This window comes from Triticum urartu, chromosome 1 (assembly GCF_003073215.2).
Source record: "Triticum urartu cultivar G1812 chromosome 1, Tu2.1, whole genome shotgun sequence".
Taxonomy (NCBI): domain Eukaryota; kingdom Viridiplantae; phylum Streptophyta; class Magnoliopsida; order Poales; family Poaceae; genus Triticum; species Triticum urartu.
The window spans coordinates 399,392,632-399,410,833 of record NC_053022.1 but is presented as its reverse complement, the minus strand read 5'-3'; positions in this window follow the sequence as shown (position 1 = coordinate 399,410,833).

Genomic DNA, 18,202 nt, shown 5'->3' with positions numbered 1-18,202 from the left:
CTCTCCGGCGAACTCCTCTCCAGCAAAATAACGTACAAGATCCAAAAACGAGAACAAAATTTGAAAAAATATCATGCAAAAAAGGAGAAAAAAAGGGGGAAAAATCGCGATCCAGATCCAAATTCGAAATTCAAAAATAGCAATGGCGCACGGTGGGGGTTAGACGGTGCGCCACTACTATTTTCCCGCCTTCAAAATTGAGAAAAAAAATCAAAAAAATCAAAAAAAATTACCAGTGGCGCACCTATAGCAATAGTAATGGCGCACTACAAGGTGTGCCACTGTTACCTGCAATACTAATGGCGCACTAGAGGTGCGCCATTAGTATTTGTTACTAGTGGCGTGGTAATAGTGGCGCACTGAAGGAAATATGCCCTAGAGGCAATAATAAAATTATTATTTATTTCCTTATAATCATGATAAATGTTTATTATTCATGCTAGAATTGTATTAACCGGAAACATAATACATGTGTGAATACATAGACAAACAGTGTCACTAGTATGCCTCTACTTGACTAGCTCGTTAATCAAAGATGGTTATGTTTCCTAACCATGAACAATGAGTTGTTATTTGATTAACGGGATCACATCATTAGAGAATGATCTGATTGACATGACCCATTCCATTAGCTTAGCACCCGATCGTTTAGTATGTTGCTATTGCTTTCTCATGACTTATACATGTTCCTATGACTATGAGATTATGCAACTCCCGTTTGCCGGAGGAACACTTTGTGTGCTACCAAACGTCACAACGTAACTGGGTGATTATAAAGGAGCTCTACAGGTGTCTCCAAAGGTACATGTTGGGTTGGCGTATTTCGAGATTAGGATTTGTCACTCCGATTGTCGGAGAGGTATCTCTGGGCCCTCTCGGTAATGCACATCACTAAGCCTTGCAAGCATTGCAACTAATGAGTTAGTTGCGATGATGTATTACGGAACGAGTAAAGAGACTTGCCGGTAACGAGATTGAACTAGGTATTGGATACCGCGATCGAATCTCGGGCAAGTAACATACCGATGACAAAGGGAACAACGTATGTTGTTATGCGGTCTGACCGATAAAGATCTTCGTAGAATATGTAGGAGCCAATATGGGCATCCAGGTCCCGCTATTGGTTATTGACCGGAGACGTGTCTCGGTCATGTCTACATTGTTCTTGAACCCGTAGGGTCCGCACGCTTAAGGTTACGATGACAGTTATATTATGAGTTTATGCATTTTGATGTACCGAAGGTTGTTCGGAGTCCCGGATGTGATCACGGACATGACGAGGAGTCTCAAAATGGTCAAGACGTAAAGATTGATATATTGGAAGCCTATGTTTGGATATCGGAAATGTTCCAGGTGAAATCGGGATCTTACCGGAGTACCGGGAGGTTACTGGAACCCCCCGGGAGCTATATGGGCCTTAGTGGGCTTTAGTGGAAAGGAGAAAGGGGCAGCCCAAGGTGGCTGTGCACCTCCCCCCTTCCCCTAGTCCTATTAGGACTAGGAGAGGTGGCCGGCCCCCTCTCTCTCTTCCCCCCCTCGAATCCTATTCCAACTAGGATTGGGGGGGGGGAATCCTACTCCCAGAGGGAGTAGGACTCTCCTGGCGCGCCACTTGGCCGGCCAGCCTCCCCCTCTAGTCCTTTATATACTGAGGCAGAGGCACCCAGAACACACAAGTTGATCCACGTGATCTATTCCTTAGCCGTGTGCGGTGCCCCCTGCCACCATAGCCCTCGATAATACTGTAGCGGAGTTTAGGCGAAGCCCTGCTGCTGTAGTACATCAAGATCGTCACCACGCCGTCGTGCTGACGGAACTCTTCCCCGACACTTTGCTGGATCGGAGTCCGGGGATTCGTCATCGAGCTGAACGTGTGCTCGAACTCGGAGGTGCCGTAGTTTCGGTGCTTGATCGGTTGGATCGTGAAGACGTACGACTACTTCCTCTACGTTGCGTCAACGCTTCCGCAGTCGGTCTGCGTGGGTACGTAGACAACACTCTCCCCTCTCGTTGCTATGCATCACATGATCTTGCGTGTGCGTAGGAATTTTTTTGAAATTACTACGAAACCCAACAGTGGTATGAGAGCCTAGGTTATTTATGTTGATGTTATGCACGAGTAGAACACATGTGAGTTGTGGGAGATATAAGTCATACTGCCTACCAGCATGTCATACTTTGGTTCGGCGGCATTGTTGGACGAGACGACCCGGACCAACCTTACGCGTACGCTTACGCGAGACCGGTTCCCCCGACGTGCTTTGCACATAGGTGGATTGCGGGCGACTGTCTCTCCAACTTTAGTTGAACCGAGTATGGCTACGCCCGGTCCTTGCGAAGGTTAAAACGGAGTCTATTTGACAAACTATCGTTGTGGTTTTGATGCGTAGGTGAGATTGGTTCTTGCTTAAGCCCGTAGCAGCTACGTAAAACTTGCAACAACAAAGTAGAGGACGTCTAACTTGTTTTTGCAGGGCATGTTGTGATGTGATATGGTCAAGACATGATGCTGAATTTTATTGTATGAGATGATCATGTTTTGTAACCGAGTTATCGGCAACTGGCAGGAGCCATATGGTTGTCGCTTTATTGTATGCAATGAAATCGCGACGTAATGCTTTACTTTATTACTAAGCGGTAGTGATAGTCGTGGAAGCATAAGATTGGCGAGACGACAATGATGCTGCGATAGAGATCAAGGTGTCGCACCGGTGACGATGGTGATCATGACGGTGCTTCGAAGATGGAGATCACAAGCACAAGATGATGATGGCCATATCATGTCACATATTTTGATTGCATATGATATTTATCTTTTATACATCTTATCTTGCTTTGATTGACGGTAGCATTATAAGATGATCTCTCACTAAATTATCAAGAAGTGTTCTCCCTGAGTATGCACCATTGCCAAAGTTTGTCGTGCCCAGACACCACGTGATGATCGGGTGTGATAAGCTCTACGTCCATCTACAACGGGTGCAAACCAGTTTTGCACACGCAGAATACTCGGGTTAAACTTGACGAGCCTAGCATATGCAGATATGGCCTCGGAACACAGAGACCGAAAGGTCGAGTGTGAATCATATAGTAGATATGATCAACATAACGATGTTCACCATTGAAAACTACTCCATTTCACGTGATGATCGGTTATGGTTTAGTTGATTTGGATCACGTGATCACTTAGAGGATTAGAGGGATGTCTATCTAAGTGGGAGTTCTTAATTAATATGATTAAATTGAACTTAAATTTATCATGAACTTAGTCCTGGTAGTATTTTGCAAATCATGTTGTAGATCAATAGCTCGCGTTGTTGCTTCCCTGTGTTTATTTTGATATGTTCCTAGAGAAAATTGTGTTGAAAGATGTTAGTAGCAAAGATGCGGATTGGATCCGTGATCTGAGGTTTATCCTCATTGCTGCACAGAAGAATTATGTCCTTGATGCACCGCTAGGTGACGGGCCTATTACAGGAGCAGATGCAGACGCTATGAACGTTTGGCTAGCTCAATATGAAGACTACTTGATAGTTTAGTGCACCATGCTTAACAGCTTAGAATCGGGACTTTAAAGACGTTTTGAACGTGATGGAGCATATGAGATGTTCCAGGAGTTGAAGTTAATATTTCAAGCAAATACCCGAGTTGAGAGATATGAAAGTCTCCAACAAGTTCTATAGCTAAAAGATGGAGGAAAATCGCTCAACTAGTGAGCATGTGCCCAGATTGTCTGAGTACAACAATCGCTTGAATCAAGTGGGAGTTAATCTTCCAGATAAAATAGTGATTGACAGAATTCTCTAGTCACCATCACCAAGTTAGTAGAACTTCGTGATGAACTGTAATGTGCAAGGGATGACTAAAGTGATTCCCAAGCTCTTCGTGATGTTGAAATCGACGAAGGTAGAAATCAAGAAAGAGCATCAAGTGTTGATGGTAGACAAGACCACTAGTTTCAATAAAAGGGCAAAGGGAAGAAGGGGAACTTCAAGAAGAACGGCAAGCAAGTTGCTGCTCAAGTGAAGAAGCCCAAGTCTGGTCCTAAGCCTGAGACTAAGTGTTTCTACTGCAAAGGGACTGGTCACTGGAAGTGGAACTACCCCAAGTGATTGGCAGATAAGAAGGATGGCAAAGTGAACATAAGTATATTTGATATACATGTCATTGATGTGTACTTTACTAGTGTTTATAGCGACCCCTCAGTATTTGATACTAGTTCAGTTGCTAAGATTAGTAAATCGAAACGGGAGTTGCAGAATAAACAGAGACTAGTTAAGGGTAAAGTGACGATGTGTGTTGGAAGTGATTCCAAGATTGATATGATCATCATCGCACACTCCCTATACTTTCGGGATTAGTGTTGAATCTGAATAAGTGTTATTTGGTGTTTGCGTTAAGCATGAATATGATTTGATCATGTTTATTGTGATACGGTTATTCATTTAAGTAAGAGAATAAATTGTTGTTCTATTTACATGAATAAAACCTTATATGGTTACACACCCAATGAAAATAGTTCGTTGGATCTCGAGGGTAGTGATACACATAATCATAATATTGAAACCAAAAGATGCAAAGTTAATAATGATAGTGCAACTTATTTGTAGCACTGCTGTTTAGGTCATATTGGTGTAAAGCGCATGAAGAAACTCCATGCTGATGGGATTTTGGAATCACTTGATTATGAATCACTTGATGCTTGCGAACCATGCCTCTTGGGCAAGATGACTAAGACTCCGTTCTCCGGAGCGAGCAACTGACTTATTGGAAATAATACATACTGATGTATGCGGTCCGATGAGTGTTAAAGCTCACGGCAAGTATCGTTATTTTCTGAACTTCACAGATGATTTGAGCAGATATGGGTATATCTGCTTGATGAAACATAAGTCTGAAACATTTGAAAAGTTCAAAGAATTTCAGAGTGAAGTGAAAAATCATCGTGACAAGAAAATAAAGTTTCTACGATCTGATCGCGGAGACAAATATTTGATTTATGAGTTTGGTCTTCAATTAAAACAATGTGAAATAGTTTCACAAACTCATGCCACATGGAACACCACAGCATAATGGTGTGTCCGAACGTCATAACCGTACTTTATTGGATATAGTGCAATCTATGATGTCTCTTACCGATCTACCACTATCATTTTGGGGTTATGCATTAGAGACAGCTGCATTCACGTTAAATAGGGCACCATCTAAATCCGTTGAGATGACACCATGTGAACTATGGTTTGGAAAGAAACCAAAGTTGTCGTTTCTTAAAGTTTGGGGTTGCGATGCTTATATGAAAAAGTTTCATCCTGATAAGCTCAAACTCAAATCGGAGAAGTGCGTCTTCATAGGATATCCAAAGGAAACTATTGGATACACCTTCTATCACAGATCCGAAGGCAAGACTTTTGTTGCTAAATTCGGAAACTTTCTGGAGAAGGAGTTTCTCTCGAAAGAAGTGAGTGGGAGGAAAGTAGAACTTGACGAGGTAACTGTACCTGCTCCCTTATTGGAAAGTAGTACATCACAAAAAAATGTTTCTGTGACACCTACACCAGTTAGTGAGGAAGCTAATGATGATGATCATGAAACTTCAGAACAAGATACTACTGAACCTCGTAGATCAACCAGAGTAAGATCCGCGCCAGAGTGGTACGGTAATCCTGTTCTGGAAGTCATGCTACTAGATCATGATGAACCTACGAACTATGAAGAAGCGATGGTGAGCCCAGATTCCGCAAAGTGGCTTGAAGCCATGAAATCTGAGATATGATCCATGTATGAGAACAAAGTATGGACTTTGGTTGACTTGCCCGATGATCGGCAAGCCATAGAAAATAAATGTATCTTCAAGAGGAAGACGGACGCTGATAGTAGTGTTACTATCTACAAAGCTAGAATTGTCGCAAAAGTTTTTCGACAAGTTCAAGGTGTTGACTACGATGAGATTTTCTCACTCGTATCTATGCTTAAGTCTGTCCGAATCATGTTAGCAATTGCCGCATTTTATGAAATCTGGCAAATGGATAAACAAAACTGCATTCCTTAATGGATTTACTAAAGAAGAGTTGTATACGATGCAACTAGAAGGTTTTGTCGATCCTAAAGGTGTTAACTAAATATGCAAGCTCCAGCGATCCATCTCTGGACTGGTGCAAGAATCTCGGAGTTGGAATATACGCTTTGATAAGTTGATCAAAGCATATAGTTTTATACAGACTTGCGGTGAAGCCTGTATTTACAAGAAAGTGAGTGGGAGCACTACAGCATTTCTGATAAGTATATGTGAATGACATATTGTTGATCGGAAATAATGCAGAATTATTCTGCAAAGCATAAAGGAGTGTTTGAAAGGAGTTTTTCAAAGAAAGACCTCGGTGAAGCTGCTTACATATTGAGCTTCAAGATCTGTAGAGATGGGTCAAGACGCTTGATAAGTTTTTTCAATGAGTACATACCTTGACAAGATTTTGAAGTAGTTCAAAATGGAACAGTCAAAGAAAAAGTTTCTTGCCTGTGTTACAAGGTGTGAAGTTGAGTAAGACTCAAAGCCCGACCACGGCAGAAGATAGAAAGAGAATGAAAGTCATTCCCTATGCCTTGGCCATAGGTTCTATAAAGTATGTCATGCTGTATACCAGATCTATTGTATACCCTACACTGATTTGGCAAGGGAGTACAATAGTGATCTAGGAGTAGATCACTGGACAGCGGTCAAAATTATCCTTAGTGGAATAAGGAAATATTTCTCAATTATGGAGGTGACAAAAGGTTCGTCGTAAAAGTTACGTCGATGCAAGTTTTGACACAGATCTGGATGACTCTAAGTCTCGATCTAGATACATATTGAAAGTGGGAGCAATAAGCTAGAGTAGCTCCGTGCAGAGCATTGTTGACATAGAAATTCGCAAAATACTTACGGATCTGAATGTGACAGACCCGTTGACTAAAATTATCTCACAAGCAAAACATGATCACACCTTAGTACTCTTTGGGTGTTAATCACATAGCGATGTGAACTAGATTACCGAATCTAGTAAACCCTTTGGGTGTTGGTCACATGACGATGTGAACTATGGGTGTTAATCACATGATGATGTGAACTATCGATGTTAATCACATGGTGATGTGATCTAGATTATTGACTCTAGTGCAAGTGGGAGACTGAAGGAAATATGCCCTAGAGGCAATAATAAAATTATTATTTATTTCCTTATAATCATGATAAATGTTTATTATTCATGCTAGAATTTTATTAACCGGAAACATAATACATGTGTGAATACATAGACAAACTTAGTGTCACTAGTATGCCTCTACTTGACTAGCTCGTTAATCAAAGATGGTTATGTTTCCTAACCATGAACAATGAGTTGTTATTTGATTAACGGGATCACATCATTAAGAGAATGATCTGATTGACATGACCCATTCCATTAGCTTAGCACCCGATCGTTTAGTATGTTGCTATTGCTTTCTTCATGACTTATACATGTTCCTATGACTATGAGATTATGCAACTCCCGTTTGCCGGAGGAACACTTTGGGTGCTACCAAACGTCACAACGTAACTGGGTGATTATAGAGGAGCATTACAGGTGTCTCCAAAGGTAGATGTTGGGTTGGCGTTATTTGAGATTAGGATTTGTCACTCCGATTGTCGGAGAGGTATCTCTGGGCCCTCTCGGTAATGCACATCACTTAAGCCTTGCAAGCATTGCAACTAATATGAGTTAGTTGCGGGATGATGTATTACAGAACGAGTAAAGAGACTTGCCGGTAACGAGATTGAACTAGGTATTGGAATACCGACGATCGAATCTCGGGCAAGTAACATACCGATGACAAAGGGAACAACGTATGCAGTTATGCGGTCTGACCGATAAAGATCTTCGTAGAATATGTAGGAGCCAATATGGGCATCCAGGTCCCGCTATTGGTTATTGACCGGAGACGTGTCTCGGTCATGTCTACATTGTTCTCGAACCCGTAGGGTCCGCACGCTTAAGGTTACGATGACAGTTATATTATGAGTTTATGCATTTTGATGTACCGAAGGTTGTTCGGAGTCCCAGATGTGATCACGGACATGACGAGGAGTCTCGAAATGGCCGAGACATAAAGATTGATATATTGGAAGCCTATGTTTGGATATCGGAAGTGTTCCGGGTGAAATCGGGATTTTTCCGGAGTACCGGGAGGTTACCGGAACCACCCGGGGAGCTATATGGGCCTTAGTGGGCCTTAGTGGAAAAGAGAAGGGGCTGCCCTAGATGGGCTGCGTGCCACCCTCCCTCCCCTAGTCCTATTAGGACAAGGAGAGGTGGCCGGCCCCCCGTCTCTCTTTTCCCCCTCCGCGAATCCTATTCCAACTAGGATTGGGGGGGAGGAATCCTACTCCCAGAGGGAGTAGGACTCTCCTGGCGCGCCAAGCTTGGCCGGCCAGCCTCCCCCCTCTAGTCCTTTATATACTGAGGCAGAGGCACCCCAGAAACACACAAGTTGATCCACGTGATATATTCCTTAGCCGTGTGCGGTGCCCCCTGCCACCATAGTCCTCGATAATACTGTAGCGGAGTTTAGGCGAAGCCCTGCTGCTGTAGTACATCAAGATCGTCACCACGCCGTCGTGCTGACGGAACTCTTCCCCTACACTTTGCTGGATCGGAGTCCGGGGATCGTCATCGAGCTGAACGTGTGCTCGAACTCGGAGGTGCCGTAGTTTCGGTGCTTGATCGGTTGGATCGTGAAGACGTACGACTACTTCCTCTACGTTGCATCAATGCTTCCGCAGTCGGTCTGCGTGGGTACGTAGACAACACTCTCCCCTCTCGTTGCTATGCATCACATGATCTTGCGTGTGCGTAGGAATTTTTTTGAAATTACTACGAAACCCAACACGCACCTATAGTGCGCCATTAATAGCCAAAATAGGTGCGCCACTAACAGCCTTTTTTCTAGTAGTGGCTAATGTTTACACCCATTAAACTTGTCCATAATCTCACAAATAAATCCCGTGGCTAGCTTAGAATCAATCCACATGCTTGCTTGTTTAGGTTAGCTTTTCTGAGCTTCTCTTGCAGAAGCTACTAAACCTGACATCTCGTACGAGCCCATCGAGCTACTGCTATGGACCCGTAGGTCCTATGGGGAACTACTCATGCATCATCTTGGAGGCAACAAGGTGATCAATCCCCCCTCTGAAAGAGTACCGGCGGAGGCCTCCAGATGGCATCACGGAAGAACAGAGGCTTGCGTTGGCGATAAAATTGTTTCGGGTCTCGCTTTGGGGGTTTCATGATTTTAGGGAATTTATAGTGTTGGAATTAGGTGAGGGGGGCCTCCGAGGGGCCATCAAGCTCATAGGGTGTCCCCCCTGAGGGTGCCACCTGAGCTTGTGGCCCTCTGATAGCTCTTCTGTCCTCCCCCCGAATCTTCTAGGGCCTCTTCTTGTCCAGTAAAAATCACCATAAAGTTTCATCGTGTTTGGACTTTGTTTGGTATGATTTTTCTGCAAAACAATAAAATAGGCAAAAACATAAACTAGCACTGGGCACCGAGTTAATAGGTTAGTTCCCAAAATGATATAAAATTGCATATAAAGCATACAAGATTGATAATATAATAGCATAAAACAATAAAAAAAAATATAGATACATTGGAGACGTATCACTTGCTGCAAAAGGACCTCCAGTAGATCCATCCACTTTGTCTGAATACAACTGTGATACTTCATATTCCGCTCATGAGTCATTTGACTCCAACTATAAACTGTTTAAAAATCAGAATGTGAAGTATTTGGTAGATTTGTTGGAACTAACTGTGGGAATGGTTCCCTGGTGAAGAAAATCTGGGTGCCCAAAAGCCTTCTAGAAAATCTTTAGGTGAATGCCGTCATGACACCACCAATAAATAAGAAAAACACTAGGGAAAATTCTTCACATGGACCAAAGTCGTCAAATGGTTGCACACCTACTAATGGTCGTGCTAATGCTTATGTTTCGTAGGGAAACATTCATTGGTCTGATGAATATGTGCATTATTCTTCGAACCACTATGTTCACAAATCTTCGAAGAATTTTTCTGCATATTTATTTGAGTACTTTAACCCCCTATGAAGAGAAATCCATATTCTTCTATGCCTAAATTCTCTATTGGCGCACTTCGATACATTGCTTCTCAGTCACCCCTACAAATGTGGATGGTTAAGAAGAAGAACTAATTTCTTCTGCAGGGTCAGGTCTCCAGACTAAATTCAACATCTGATGAAATTGTTGGGGACCTGAGAAATGCTTGTTGGGACACAAGCTAATCATGATGAAATGAACTTTTCATTTCTGACGTCCTATATGCTACTGAAATTACTATCACTTGATGAAATTATCTCTGACGGATTTGATTGTCATATTCTTCGCTTTGAAGTATATGAGTTCCTAAGTCAGACTAATGCTTCTGCAAGAAGACTCACCCAAATCCACTGAATGGATAATGGACAGTGGTTGCATGAATCATATGACTGGTGTTAGGAATTTACTCACTGATGCTTCCGTCACTCTGTCTCATCGGAAGCATATCACATACGCTGGCAAAGTGAAAAGCAAGGAATTGGGTCTAGGTAAGGTTGCTATCTCAAAGGATCGACACATGGAAAAAGTGATGCTTGTTGAATCCCTTGGATACAACCTCATGTCTGTTTCAATGTTTTGTCATCTTGATATGATTTTCATCTTTGGAAAATTTCGATGCATTGTGCTGCTAGACTAACAAATCCAAAGTCTTCGAAGGTTTTTGAAGTGGTGACTTGTATATTCTAGATTTCACTGCAGGTCCACAGCCTGCCATATGTTTATTCGCAAAAGCTTCAGAATGTTGGCTATGGCATCCATGACTTGGACATGCTGGCATGAGGAATTTAAGCACTCTCGTCAAGAAAAAGCAGACGTCGGTTTCACAAACTTGGACCGGAGATGGCCTGTGCTGGTGTTCCCCCAGGATGATGAGTGGCTTCTCTCCAGAGAGCCAATTCACATGCTAGCCTCGCCACTCAGGTTTTCATGGCATGTCCACATTGGACCACTAGCCTATCTCCCCAGGGAGACATACGGGTGCCACCAAGTTTTTCCTCGCGGTCAACATACCCCGATCAGTCGGGAAGCACCTAGTCTAGAATCTGTTGAAGTTTTATTCAAATCGTAATTAACTAAAACTTGATGACAGGCGCCAAGTGACCCCACAGTGCTCGGGCCAAATCAAGCTTTTACTAAACTCGTTCTATAAAACCTCAACTGGTTCGGGGGCTAAACCTATAGGCGTGCCGCCAGTCGCCATGTTCCTTCTGAGCTTTCTACTTTTTTCACAAAATATGCTCAATACCTAACACTCACTCTTTGTCTCCAACTCGGTCCCAACCCGATCATCTCGTTTGCAAGAGCAAAAGCTAACGGTCAATGTAAGAAGTACTACTGGAACGATTACTCACTAGAGTGTGCAGATTTTTTTCTCCAGTCGACAGTTTCAAGGCCAAAATCAATCATTGTGACGAGTGCATGAAGATCCATCCAATCAACTCAATTTCAGACTAAAATTTATTTACCGTGCCGACTGCACGAAGATTCACCTGATTCACCCAGTTCTAGGTTGAACTCATTTACCGTGCCAAGCGCACAAAGATCCATTAGATTGACTCAGCTCTAGATTGTAGTGGTTTACCATGTCAAGCGCATGAAGATCCATTCCGAATGCACAAAGATCCGCCACAGTTCCAAGCTGAAGTTGTTAACTGTGTCGAGTGCACGTGGGTTCATCTGTTTAATCTAGTTCCACACCAGAAGATTTAAGCCCTGTGCCAGACTCATCTAGTCCAACAAAGGATCGGGGACTACACCTAGCGGGTGCACTCAGCGTGCCCCCACTGGAAAAGAAATAAAAAAGGACCATTCTGCTTGGTCAAGTCCAACAACAACATTCAAGTACAAACAATCTTACAGACTCCAACCGACTGTGAGCAATCGGTCAGAGTCTTGGGGGCTACACCCTATGGTTGCGTTGATCATGCACCAATAGAACAAAATTTTGAGTATCTTCACTCAAGCAAACTCTTTGTTGCCCAGGCGCAAAGAAATTCCAAGTAATCTGTTACTCAATGCAGGACCAGCTCCAAATCACTAAACAAAATTGGTGAAGGGGGAGTTCCACGCTCCTTCGTGGACCCATTTTGAGCCTTCTTCTAGGACTAAAAGCGTGAAACTCATAAGTTTGGATCTAGAATCGACTCGTATTAAATTTCCTCTGGCATAAGAATGGCATCTCTCCAAGAGAGTAGCCCATGCGTCAATATTGTTTCCCAGATGTAATGATACAACCATACTCAGATCACTAGTCAGCCTCCTCCGTGAGGTGATTGAGTGCCACCAAGTCTCCCCTTGAGGCCACTTACCCCCACTCAGTCGGGAAGCGTAGTTCCATAATCCATTGAGATTTTGTTCAAACCTTGCTTGTTTGAAAGCACGATGACGGATACCGAGTATTTCCGTAATTGATGACCCACAAGTATAGGGGATCAATTGTAGTCCTTTCGATAAGTAAGAATGTCGAACCCAACGAGGCGCAGAAGGAAATCACAAGTGGTTTTCAGCAAGGTATTTTCTAGAAGCACTAAAATAGTCGGTAACAGGTAGTTTGATAGCAAGATAATTTGTAACGACAAGTAACGGTAACGGTAAATAAAGTGCAGTGATGTCGCTTGAAGCGTCCCCAAAGAGGAAGGGATGATGAAGCACAACGGCGGTAGGTATTTCCCTCAGATATGAAACCAAGGTTACCGAACTAGTAGGGGAATCAAGCAACAAAGCGTAAACAACCCCTGCACACAGATAACAAATCCTCGCAACCCGACGTGTTAAAAGGGTTGTCAATCCCTTTCGGGTAACGGTGCCAGAAATTGGTGCATGACGGGAAAAAGGTTATAAATATTGATAGATAGAACGTCAAATAAAATAAATTGCAGAAAGGTATTTTTGGGTTTTTAGATTAATAGATCTGAAAATAAAAGCAAATAAAAATAGATCGCAAAGGCAAATAATATGAGAAAGAAGACCCAGGGGCCGTAGGTTTCACTATTAGCTTCTCTCGAGAAAAATAGCAAAGCGGTGGGTGAACAAATTACTATTGGGCAATTGATAGAACTTCAAATAATTATGACGATATCCACGCAATGATCATTATATAGGCATCATGTCCAAGATTAGTAGACTGACTCCTGCCTGCATCTACTACTATTACTCCACACATCGACCTTTATCCAGCATGCATCTAGTGTATTAAGTTCATGGAGAAACGGAGTAATGCAATAAGAACGATGACATGATGTAGACAAGATCTATCTATGTAGAGATAGACCCCCATTGTTTTATCCTTAGTAGCAACGATACATACGTGTCGGTTCCCCTTCTATGACTGGGATCAAGCACCGTAAGATCGAACCCACTACAAAGCACCTCTTCCCATTGCAAGATGAATAGATCAAGTTGGCCAAACAAAACCCAAATATCAGAGAAGAAATACGAGGCTATAAGAAATCATGCATAAAAGAGATCAAAGAAACTCAAATACTTTCATGGATATAAAAAGATAGATCTGATCATAAACTCAAAGTTCATCAGATCCCAACAAACACACGGCAAAAGAGTTACATCATATGGATCTCCAAGAGACCATTGTATTGAGAATAGAGAGAGAGATGAAGTCATCTAGCTACTAACTACGGACCTGAAGGTCTACAAAGAACTACTCACGCATCATCGGAGAGGCACCAATGGAGGTGGTGAACCCCATCCGAGATGGTATCTAGATTGGATCTGGTGGTTCTGGACTCTGCGGCAGCTGGATGAATATTTCATCGACTCCCCTAGGGTTCTGGAAATATTGGGGTATTTATAGAGCAAAGAGGCGGTCCGGGGGGGCACCCGAGGTGGGCACAACCCACCAGGACGTTCCCTGGTGGGTTTTTCCCTCCTCGGGACTTCCCCCAGGTGCAACCAGGGGCCAACATGTTCCTTCTGGTCTACAAAAAATCTCTGTAAAGTTTCGTGGCATTTGGACTCCGTCTGATATTGATTTTCTGCGATGTAAAAACACGAAAAAAAACAGGAACTGGCACTTGGCACTATGTCAATAGGTTAGTACCAAAAAATGATATAAAATGACTATAAAATGATTATAAAACATCCAAGATTGATAATGTAACAACATGGAACAATAAAACATTATAGATACGTTGGAGATGTATCAGCATCCCCAAGCTTAACTCCTACTCATCCTCGAGTAGGTAAGTGATAAAAAACAGAATTTTTGATGTAGAATGCTGCCTATCTTGTCATATCATATTATTTTCTTTATAGCATGGACAATTGGACTTTTAGTTGTTCAAAGCAATGGTCTAGTTTTTACATGATAATTTAGATACTCAAGCATATCAACGAGCAACCATGTCTTTCAAAATATTAATGCTAAAATAAGCTATCCCTAGCCCATCATACTCAAACATTGATCCATTCATGAAACACGCTCGAATATTAGCTACACCCAATACTTAAGTATGATCATATCGCCTCCTAGTTGGTGCTTTTATAAGAGAAGATGGAGACTCAAATTCAAAAATGAAAATTGTATAAAGTAAAAGAAAGGCCCTTCGGAGAGGGAAGTAGGGATTTGTAGAGGTGCCAGAGCTCAAAGAGAAAAACTTAGAGATAAAAACATTTTGAGAGGTGTATCCATCCCACCAATGAAAACGACTTAGAGTTCCCAATACTCTCCATGCATAGATATATCATAGGCGGTTCCCAAACAGAAAATAAAGTTTATTCCTTTTTCCACCATAACTTTCACTTTCCATGGCTAACCATATCCACGGGTGCCCTCCATACCAACACTTTCCAAGGAATTTATTATTTTACAACATAAATTAAATTCATTTTTTTGCATTTCGGGACTGGGCATCCCTAATACCTTTGCCTTACTCTCGTGCAATGAAAAGTGAAAAAACACTCGTCTTGAGAATAACACATCTAGAATGGAAAATATTAGCCACCCATCACCGCTCCACGAGCGAAATGAACACACAAAAGAGAAGTTTATTTTCAAAATTAGAGATGGCACATGAAAATTTGCTTAGAACGGCAAAAGAATACCGCATATAGGTAGATACAGTGGACTCATGTGGCAAAACTGGGTTAAAGGTTTTTGGATGCACAAGTAGTGATCATACTTAGTGCAAAATGAAGGCTAGCAAAAGATTGGGAAGCGACCAACTAAGAAACGAATAACACCGAATAATGCACCACAAGTAGGATATAATTTTATTGCATGACTATTGACTTTTGTACTTGCATAGGGAATCACAAATCTTAGCACCAATATTCTTACTAAAGCATAATTACTCATCAAGATAACTCACATATCACATCATCATATCTCAAAACTATTACTAAGAATCAAGTTTATTTTGTCCAATGATCTTCATGAAAGTTTTTATTATATCCTTCTTGTATATCTATCACTTTGGGACTAATTTTCATGTGTTGCTTTTGACAAGCTCCAACAAATATAAGTGAAGATCATGAGCATAATATATTTTTCTTTCTCTCAAATTAATTTAGAAGCAAGAGAGAATTTCTTGAAAATTTTACTAACTCTCAAATAAATCTAAGTGAAGCAAGAGAGCATTTCTTCAAAAAATACTAAAGCACACTGTGCTCAAATGGATATAAGTGAAGCACTAGAGCAAGTCCATTGCTAAAAAAAATTAAGTGAAGCATAGAGAGCAACTCTAACAAGTCATGACATAATTTTGGCTCTCTCAAATAGGTGTGTCCAGCAAGGATTGATGACTTAAAACACAAAATAAAACAAGAAAAGACTCATATCATACAAGACGCTCCAAGCAAAACACATATCATGTGATGAATAAAAATATAGTTTTAAGTAAAATACCGATGGTCGTTGGAAGAAAGCGGGGATGCCACTCGGGGGCATCCCCAAGCTTAGTTGGTTGCTCATTTTTGGATAATAGCTTGGGATGCCGGGACATCCCCAAGCTTAGGCTCTTCCATCCTTCCTTCATCCATCGTAGGATAACCCAAAACTTGAAAACTACAAACACAAAAAACTCAACAAAACCTTCGTGAGATCCGTTAGTATAAGAATAATAAATCACTACTATAAGTACTGTATCAAACCAATTCATATTTTGTTCTTGTATTATATGTACTATATTCCAACTTTTCTATGGCAAAAACTCATCAAAGAAAACCATAGAGCCATCAAGAATAAGCACACAACACAAAGAAAACAGAATCTGTCAAAACAGAACAATCGGTAGCAATTTGACTATTTCGAATACTTATGTAACTCCAAAAATTCTGAAAATTTAGGAAGACCTGAGCAATTTGTATATTGATCAACTACAAGTGGAATGGGTATTTTAGCGCTCCCTGGTAAAAAATGAAAATTAATTTCATGAGCGTAAAAGTTTCTGTTTTTTCAGCAAGATCAAACAACTATCACCTAAGAAGATCCTAAAGGTTTTACTTGGCACAAACACTAATTAAAACATAAAAACACAATCATAACAGTAGAATAATTGTGTTAACACTCAAAAACAGGAAGCAAAAAGCTAAAATTTATTCATTGGGTTGCCTCCCAACAAGCACTATAGTTTTATGCCCTTAGCTAGGCATAAAGCAAGGATCTAAGTTTTGTCATCCTTGGTTCGAGATCCATAAGATACCATCATGATTGATTCATAAGGTGGCTTAATTCTAGTTCTAGGAAAGTTTTCCATACCCTTCCTCAAAGGAAATTGGAACTTAATATTGCCTTCTTTCATATCAATCACGGCACCAATAGTGCGTAAAAACGGTCGACGAAGAATAATTGGACAAGACAGATTGCAATCAATATCAAGAACAATAAAATCTATGGGCACATAATTCCTATTTTCAAGAATAAGAACATCATTAATTCTTCCCATAGGCTTTTTAATAGTAGAATCCGCCAAGTGCAAATTCAAAGAACATTTTTCAAGATTAGTAAGACCAAGCACATCACATAAAGATTTCGGAATTGTAGAAACACTAGCACCCAAGTCACACAAAGCAAAACACTCATAATTTTTTATCTTGACTTTGATAGTAGGTTCCCATTCATCATGCAATTTTCTAGGAATTGAAACTTCTAATTCCATTTTTTCTTCAAGAGCTTTCATCATAACATCAACAATATGTTTAGTAAAAGCTTTATCTTGTTCATAAGCATGGGGTGAATTTATCATGGATTGCAACAAAGAAATACAATCAATCAAAGAGCAACTATCATAATTAAAGTCTTTGTAATCCAAAAGAGTGGGCACATCACTAGCTAAAGTTTTGACCTCTCCAAACCCACTTTCATCAAAAAAATTCAAAGAATTTCACCCTCCGAAATATTGGGACGCCTTCTACCTAAAGTTGACTCTTCTCCAGTCCCTTTTTCATCAATATTAACTTTACTAAACAAGGAATCGATAGAAGAAACACCAATCATTTTAAGATCCTCATCACTTTTATCTTCTAACGAGATTGGTTTAGCAGCCATTTGATTTACTAAGGTAGCTTGTGCATTGGATATTTTTCCTAGCAAAATTTCAGCAAAAGAATACTTAGATTGGAGATTGCAGACTTCTCTACTGATATCATCAAGTTGTTTTGTAATAGCATCAAGCACAACGGAGTGCTCCTTAAGTTCTTCAATGAAATACTTATTATGCTCGAATTGTGTAGTCATATATTCCTTAGTACTTTTCTCACTTTCAAGCAAAATATTTGGCTAAGGAACATCATAATATTTTCTTTGAGGCATAATGACTACACAAACAAGAGAGCACACAAAAATAGATCCGGCAAGAAAACTGCGAACGAAAAAGAGAGGCGAATAAAACAGCAAATTTTGTGAAGTGGGGGAGAGGAAAACGAGAGGCAAATGGAAAATAATGTAAATTGCAAGGAGATGAGATTTGTGATTAGGAACCTGGTATATGTTGAAGATCCTCCCCGACAATGGTGCCAGAAATTCCTTTTGATGTCGCTTGAAGCTACGTTGGTATTTCCCCAAAGAGGAAGGGATGATGCAGCACAACGGCGGTAGGTATTTCCCTCAGATATGAAAC